The following is an 8,927-nucleotide window of genomic DNA, read 5'->3' as shown; positions in this document are numbered from 1 at the left end:
CGTGCACACGTGTGCCCACCAGCGTGTAGCTGCATGTCTTGTATGTGTGCGCGTGAGTGCATTTGTATAGGCATGCTTATACATTTGCATTTTGTTTGCACGTGCAGGTTTGTGTGTATAAGTGTGTATGCGCGTGTGTGCTTGTGTGTGCATGTGTGTGCGCGCGCCGTGCATGCACGTGTGTGTGTGACCTGCGTTGTTGCATGAGTGTGTCTCTCCAGCCCTACAGTAGTAAAGATTACAGGTGATTATGTCAGATGTACATGTAGGCAAAGAGATGTTGTTTCTCTCTCTCTCTCTCCCTGTCACACACACACACACACACACACACACACACACACACACACACACACACACACACACACACACACACACACACACACACACACACACACACACTGCACACTACACAGATCCGGGGTCTGCCCCAACCTGCTGATAGGAGGTTTGTGTTTTTTTTTCGCGGGGGTAAATGTTTTGATTAAAAGGCCGTTACTATTTTTCTAGTCACAATGGCTTTGTAGTTCTGTGGTTCTGCTGCTGCGCTGACGGACAGACAGACAGACAGACAGACAGACAGACAGACAGACAGACAGACAGGCCGCTCCCTGCCTCCAGTGAGCGGCGGAGTGAGAGAGAAGCTGTCAGCACTTCACTGCCGTCACCACGGCGAGGGAGAGAGAGAGAGAGACAGAGAGAGAGAGAGACAGAGAGAGAGAGAGACAGAGTGAGGAAAGGAAGAGAGAGAGGGAAAAAAAAAAGAAGTAGAACGCGTGATGGAAGGAGGGAGGTCAACAGAGGGTGCGACTCACTCACCTCACACCCTCATCCCCCCAGACGGGACGGGACGGGAGTGGGACGGGACGGGGGGAGCCTGCATTACGTAAAAGCAGGTGGAACCCCCTCTGTGATCAACTAGCCCACAGGGCTGCTGGAGCAGTAGTTCTCAAAATTCTTTGTGTCAAGGACCCCCAAATTGATATATATTTGGCCGCGGCCAATCCCCCCCCCCCCACCCGATCTGAAAATGTTTTTCCAAAAATGTTCAAAAACAGCAGATGTGATGCAAAGTGAGCTTTTATATCTGCTACTTTTGAATAGCCAACGTATGAAATATGGATAAAGGGGTTAAAATGATTGTGCTGCTGTATTAACTAATTTAGCTGGGGACCCCCTGGGACCCCCGTACCCCTCTTTGAGAACCACTGTGCTACAGCCCACGGCTAAATGCTCCACTGACTCTGGGGGTCCTGCAGGACGTGATGAGAAGTTTCACAGCCTCCAGTAATGGCTGTTACGCCGGTTGCTATGCGTCGCGTTCGGACGGCTAGGGTACGTCACTCAGAGGATGACGGAATGCCATAAATCCCGAGAACAAAGGGAATAAAGGGACGAGGCAGCATCTCTCTGGAGGGCCGGGGGTGGCGGGGAGTGTATTAATGGGCTACTTTAAAGACGAGCGTCAGACACTGATGGAGGTCATCTCTTCCACTCGTACTGTAGTGACATCAGCGGCAGTTGGAACGAGATCCGTCCAGTTTTACTGCTGTGGTTCCCTCGTCGTGTTTCATGAAGACGAACGCAACCGGACGCTTTGGTGGCGATCAGACAAGACAACAGGACTCTTGATATCTGGGTGTAACACCTGAGATTCGAACCCCGGTGGAAACCAAACATCTGCCGCTAGGTCAAGAGGGAATGCCCCCTTGACCAAGGGAGATATTGGGCTTTTGGGATTCAGCCCCCCCCAACACCCGAGATTCGAACCTGTGTCGACAGCTTGGAAAACCAAGAGAGGGGAGCCAAGAGGGAATTCCCCCTTGGTCAGGCAGACATTAGGCTTTTGGGCTTCTTTTGGGCTACTCTGCTACACAGGCTTGATCTTCAGAAGCTGTTTAGGCCCAGTTCTCAATTGAACCACTTGAGCCCTATAGCGACCCTATTCTGGGCACAAACTTTCGGCAAAAATAGACAATCTACAAGCTCACAACACGTCGAGGCGTGTTGTGACCTTGTACATTGGCTAGAGCCCTGGGGGACCGCGGTCAACCAGGTAGGGTTTTAGTGGTTTTAAGAGTGTGAAATAAAAACAAACTGTTGAAATTAGTTTACGTTGATGAAACAAGAAATATGATCACACTTTTAATCCAGTGAGAACCCCCTGACACCCCCAGCAAGCAGAGTTTTTGTCTTACAGTTAAAGATGGTTCTTCATTAGGTCTAAGCATTTTATTGTGAGGTTGTACTGTAGAATTGTGTGCTGTTGCAGGCAGTTCCTTAATTTTTAGAACGGTCTCACAGCGCCCCATATTGGTGACTTGGACAAAATGCATATGAATACTGGATCTTTTTTTGGCATCATCCAAAACTGTGTTCGGCTTCAGTTTAAGTGAACACAGAACAAGGTGATGTAATAGTAGTATAGTTTGAATACTAGAGGAGAGGTTTTTCCATGAGTCAACATACGATGTCATAATTTAAAAAAAGAACCGTGTCAAGCACACTAAATACAGAACTTTGTCATAATATTGCACGGAAATATTTCATAATCGTTATACCTGTGTTAAAGTTTAAAAAAGACTTGATTGATAGGTATTCAGCAAAGGGACGATAATAAGTGATGTTCAACTTTTTGCCTCATTGGTTTGTTACACTGGCTAATGTTTATCGTTAGTCTATGGACAAACAGGGCATTATGCAAAAAGAAAACCATGGCCAAATAATCATTTAGTACTCAAATGAAAAGTTTTCAATATTGTAATATGTTTCTTTTTGCTCGCTACCAGTACAGGTGTAACAGCCCAAAATACAGCATACCCGCGGCCAAACTATACCCTGGGTTAAAGTGGGCCAGCCCAAAATACACCCCTCCAGCCAAGACTATACCCCCTTGTGTTTTTTGCTACGACATTATTTTAGTAATGCATTATTATGTCATCTCTATAGCCCAGATTATAACCCCCTTGCATTTTTCATCAATAAATCTGTATATCTCTCCTGTCCAGTTTATACCTCCTTGTGTTTTTCATAAATGAAGTGGTTGAAGTATTGGATTTAATAGCAAGTAGGCCTAGTAGTCTACCTCTCTAGTTCAGATTATTCCCCCCTTGTGTACGGTCAATTGGTTGAATAATAACATTATAATACCAGATTATACCCCCCTTGGAAAGAATAGTATCTGGGCTAGAGGGTTATTTTGGGCTAGCCTAATTTATACACCCCGGTGTACGAACTGCACTAGTCCAGAATATACCCCGGGGTATAAAACAGGCTAGCCCACTTTAACCCTGGTAGTTTGGCCGGGGGTATATTTGTGGCTGTTACACCTGGTGCCTGACACAGTGCCCTGCCAGCCTCATCCTTCTCCCTCTCTGACCTTCTCCGTGACCTCCGTAGAGGTCCACGTTTCTGATGTGGTCGGAGTGGTCCGCCCATGTGACAACAAGGGTCCATTCGTAGCATCCTTGTGTAGGCGGCATCCATGGACCTAAAGAACATTTTAGGATAATTCTATTTAAAACTCATTGTGTTGTCTGAAAAGTTTCACCTAATCTGCACAGTAAATCCATCCATCCATGTTCTCATGCATTTATTCTTCATTGTAGACAGGCTAGCACCCCCTGCTGGTTTTATTTGGTATCCTATAGATATTTCATCATTTAACATAGCCATACTACTTACATCAGGGGTCTTCAACAGGGGGTCCGGGACCCCTAGGGGGTCCTCAGAGCTACTATAGGGGGTCCGCCAAATCTTTGTGTGATAGGATTTAGTTTTTTTTACCATTTACCACTTGAACCCTAGAATTCCTTTTCTGAGGGGAACATTAGCCGAAAATAGCAGATCTACAAGCAACAATCTACAAGAGGCTATAGGTGTAAAAAAAAAAAGAGCATACTAAGTAAAAAAAAAAACTTTAATCTGAAACACAATTTTATACAATATAGAGTAGGGGGTCCCTGCTTCATCTCTCTCTCAGCTAGGGGGTCCTTGGCCTGAAAACGTTGAAGACCCCTGATTTACATCATACTCACAGAATATGGAGGACACGCTTGAAGTAAAAATACAGGTGTAGCCCACATGTTTCTGTGAACACACAACACTGTTTACAGTAAATTCCTGATTGAACATAATTAATATGAACACATTGTATACAGCAAGTCCTTATAACAACAAAACCAAATGAAATAAACAAAAAACATTTAAAATGCGATCATTGATCATCCCCAACATGTTAAAAAAGGAGTAGGATGAAGCAAAACTTATTTACTCCTACCCCCGTCTTATTTAACATTCATAATCCATATAAACAATTACAAATGTAACATATCATATAAATCATATGATATCTGTATCTATCTATCTATCTATCTATCTATCTATCTATCTATCTATCTATCTATCTATCTATCTATCTATCTACCTACCTACCTATACCTATCTATATACATCTTATCTCTATATAATATATATATCTAATACATATAGCTCTATACATAACCCATATATACCCATACCCACTTGCTTTTTTATTTAATTTTTTTAAATAAGTTAATTAATGAATACAATCAACCCACCCCTTCCTCCACTCTATAACAGCTAATGATGTCCTTTTTATACATCCTCTTAAATTGTGCTATATTAGTGCTTTGTTTGAGTTCTAAATCCAAACCATTCCATAATCTGACCCCACAGATTGTGATACACTGACTCTTTCTAGTGGTGTGTACAAGAAGTTGCTTTAGGTTAAGCTCCCCTCTAAAAAATCATGTTAAGAGTATGAATGGACACAAGGACTTCCTGAGAAAATAAAATAACGTACTGTACATTTGAAGGTTTCAAAACCAGAGGAACTTATTTACAGTATACTCTCCCCCCTGACCCCCTAAACTTTCCCCATCAACGTCAAACATTAGACTGGATAACTTCAACCCATTAGGCGGTTTTAAAAGTATGGTGCATACCTTAAGAACTGATGATTGCAGCTATTTAACAGCTATTTAATTTGACATTTACAATGTGTAATTAGTTTGTTTATTGTTTTGTGGATTATGGGTACTGTTTTAATGTGTACAGTAACTGAGTCTCCTGGCCAGAGGTCTGTACTACGAAGCACGTTCAATAATATCACTGCCTCATTAGTGCACTGGTAGATCTGACTATGATTACATTTATGTATTCCATTAAATTATTTATTCATGGCGTCTATGATCATTTTAGCTTTATTGTTTAGGCTGCAACCCTGGCAGATGGAAAAATAAGTATGAAAACGTAATTCAAAGTGGTAAGTAGGTTTACTTTCATATCTTAAGTAGGAGGTTTCTCTGTTGTCGGATCATTATGAGTATAAAACACATGAAATGTTTTGATAGTCCTTACAGCCAACAGCTCACAGCTCAAGAAGATTGATTGAATACTTAATTAACAGTTTGGCCAAAGAAAGTACAGAGGTACAGTTTCATACAAAAGGATACTAAAATGATAAACCCAAGAAAGCACTATGGCTTGTTTCCATTGGGGTCCTGTGTATTCAATTCATCGAAACATTTAAAGACAAACAATAATGTACACTAATATGCAAAAACATAATATAAACGTAGTAATCAAAAAGAAAAATATGTACAGTAGGCCTAAACAGTTGGGGAGTTGGGGGGGGGGGGGCATTTCTGGTGATAAGCTTAGACTTTTTGCAGGGGCCAGTTCAAGCTCTTTTAGAGCGGTTTTGAAGGAGAGTAAGGATTCAAACTTTTTTATAACTGTTGGTCGGGCACCACATTTTGGTGGCATAGCAGTAGAACAAATTTAACCCCTTGTTAGAGCCGAATCTGGGTTGAATGTGATTTGTGGAGCTCCCTCTGGTGTTGTGCGTGTGAACGTCTTTAACGTTTTTGAAGTAGTTTGACAGGTGCCTTTGTGATGTAGACAGAGTATCTTGTCGACCAGGCCCATTGCAAGTTGCTGTACTCTGTCCTCTACCCCTGAGCCATCCCACCCTAGCATGATGAGCAGGGGTTAGATGAGTTGTAGATGTAAGGCCAAGAAGTAGCCTGACCGTTTGTTTTGGGATATCTGAAGCCTTGTTTTTAAGGCATCCAGCTGATACAGCTGATACAGATAACAGATCACAGATTAAGGCTGCAACTATTTATTATCTTCTTAGCAACAATTATTCTATCGATACATTTTTATTAACGAATCGACTCAAAAATAGGTTTTTATTATCGACTAAATGGTTAACTTTGATTAAACACTTAAGCCCTATTTTATTTCATTCTACAAGTGTCACGCAAAACTCATGACGAGTTGTGAGCTTTGTAGATTACCTATTTTCACAATAAAATGTTTTTATTAAATTGATTCATTCGAGTAACTGTTGCTCCCCTATCTCATATAAGAATATGTCATGGAAAGCCAAAGTTTTTTTTTTACATTGGTATTGGCAATTATGCAGCCGATGTGTCGCGATTCGTAACTACTTTAACCCTGGCATTCCTAATTGGGACATCATCATGTCATAATAGGCAAAACGTCTCAAATGTTCAAAAACAGCTGATCTACAAGCTCACAATGCATCACATTGCAAGCTTGTAGATCAGCTATTTTTTTTTACATCTTTGAATAGGACCTACCTGTAAGTGCTGAATCAAATAAAATAAAGTGTTTTTTTGGGGTAAAAGGGTTTTGCAAAATATTTAAAAAGTCTGATTGATTAGAAAACGTTGCTCTTTTTGACAAAAAAAAAAGATTATCGATCAAAACATCAGTAACCAGTGGTCTAGGACTCCAATTGGCATCCAACCTCAAAATCTGCCATCGGTCCGGTTTTAGTGTTGGGAACCAGCGGTTCACGAACGTGTCCTATAGGTCAGGAACTTTTCTCCTGTTTCTGTAGCGTGAGGCAGCTTGATGTACACGTGCACCCCCTGGACATGACGCTAGTATGTCACCTCATATCCAAGTACACCCCCTGGACATGACACTAGCATGTCACATCATGTACAAGTTACACACCGTAGACATGATGCTAGTATGTCACATGATGTACAGGGCCTAGGCACACCCCCTGGACATGATACTAGTACTGTATGTCACAGCTACGGTACCAGGGGTACCACAATACCACAAATCTCGTGAGACATAATAATGAGCACGTCATCCCGACACTTTACAAATCACCACATTCAGATTCTTAAAAGATAACATTGTGATTGATTATCAGGTTGGATGTTGGATTTGTAACAACTCATCATGTGCATTACTTAAGCCGCTGAGTCGGCTTTTAAATCTTTGTAAGCCATGTGACCAATATCACATAAGCTAAGGGGGGGAAAAGAAAAAAGGGAAACTAATTACTGCCCTCTCATCAGAGGGACAAGATGGAGAACAGACAAACTTTAAGAATATATACAGTAATCATTTACTATAGATGCAGAACAAGATGGAGAATGGACAGACGTTAAAGGGATAGTTCACCCCAAAATTTTCTTTTATTCTATCGATTAGTCACCCCATAGAGACTTGAATTCATGGATATCTTATGTCTTATGTTTTTGTCGCATTCTTAATTTGATGACCGGCAGCGGTTCCGGTAGGAGAGTCTCCTTTGTGTCTCCTACCGGAACCGCTGCCTACCGGTCAGCTGGTCATCAAATTGTTGGCTTAGGAATGCGACAAAAACAAAAAAAGATCCATGAATTCAAGTCTCCATGGGGTGACTAATCGAAATGAAAAAAGTATTTTTTGGGGTGAACTATCCCTTTAAGAATATAAAATCATTTACTACTCTCCCCTCAGAGGCAGGACAAGGTGGAGGGTGGATTCTTTCTGGATGTTGTAGTCAGAAAGGGTGCGGCCATCATCCAGTTGCTTGCCAGCAAAGATGAGCGTCTACTGGTCAGGGGGGAATGCCTTACTTGTCCTGGAGTTTGGCCACGACATTCTCCATGATATCACTTGGCCCAACCTCCAGGGTGATGGTCTTGCCAGTAAGGGTCTGCTCTACACAAAACCTGCATGTTTGAAGGATGTGAATAAGTTGAGTTGCTACTTTGAACAGCTCAAGATGTAAATGATATGTAATCAGAACTCTGCAAACTGCAAAGCATAAACTCTTTATCTCTCTGTCTCTTATATATTGGCGGTGACATCACAGTTTAGCTCCGACCTTGCATTGTGACTGGCTAAAAGACAATAATGTCAATAACTCATCAGTACTACAGCATACACATACACATATACAGTAGGCTACATGGGCCTATTTGTTGATCTGTTCCGCATTCTCTCCTGGGATTTCCAGACGTGTATGTGTCAATGTGCCAACTCTGAATCCTGCCTAAACTGATTTACATCATGAATATCTGGTTAATTGCTGGCTAAAAGCAAACCAAAGCTGTACCCATTGTTTTATTGATTTTTTTTATTGATTTTTTAACTTTGTTGTGATCATGTGTAGGCTATTACATATCTGAGCTATATTTTGTACTGTTTATCTCCAGTGACCACCAGGGATCCATTCCAAATGGACCCTATTAGGCCCATAGGGCTGTAAATCTGAGTTTACAAACACACTTCCACAATCAGAGTTAATATACCACTGAGGATTTTACAATGTAGAAGAGGGCCCCAGAGATTAAAAAATAAATTAAAAAAAAAGTATCAAATGGGGATCCATGGCATAATTAAACTCTCGAAATGAAAAGGGTTGAGAATCTTTCAACACCATGGATGCTGCTAGGCGAAGTGAGACAATCCGGACAGAAGACAAATGTCTATAACAGGGGTCTTCAACAGCGAGTCCGGGACCCCTAGGGGGTCCTCAAAGTTACTACAGGGGGTCCGCGAGTCCGACAAATCTTTTGTGTGATGGCTGATGGGGAACATTATCCGAATATAGCAGATCAACAAGCTCACAACGGGTCGTGCTGCGA

This window comes from Gymnoscopelus braueri, assembly GCF_963280865.1.
Source record: "Gymnoscopelus braueri genome assembly, chromosome: 20".
In the NCBI taxonomy this organism is placed as follows: domain Eukaryota; kingdom Metazoa; phylum Chordata; class Actinopteri; order Myctophiformes; family Myctophidae; genus Gymnoscopelus; species Gymnoscopelus braueri.
The sequence above is the reverse complement of the archived record's forward strand: the minus strand, read 5'-3'. Positions refer to the sequence as shown.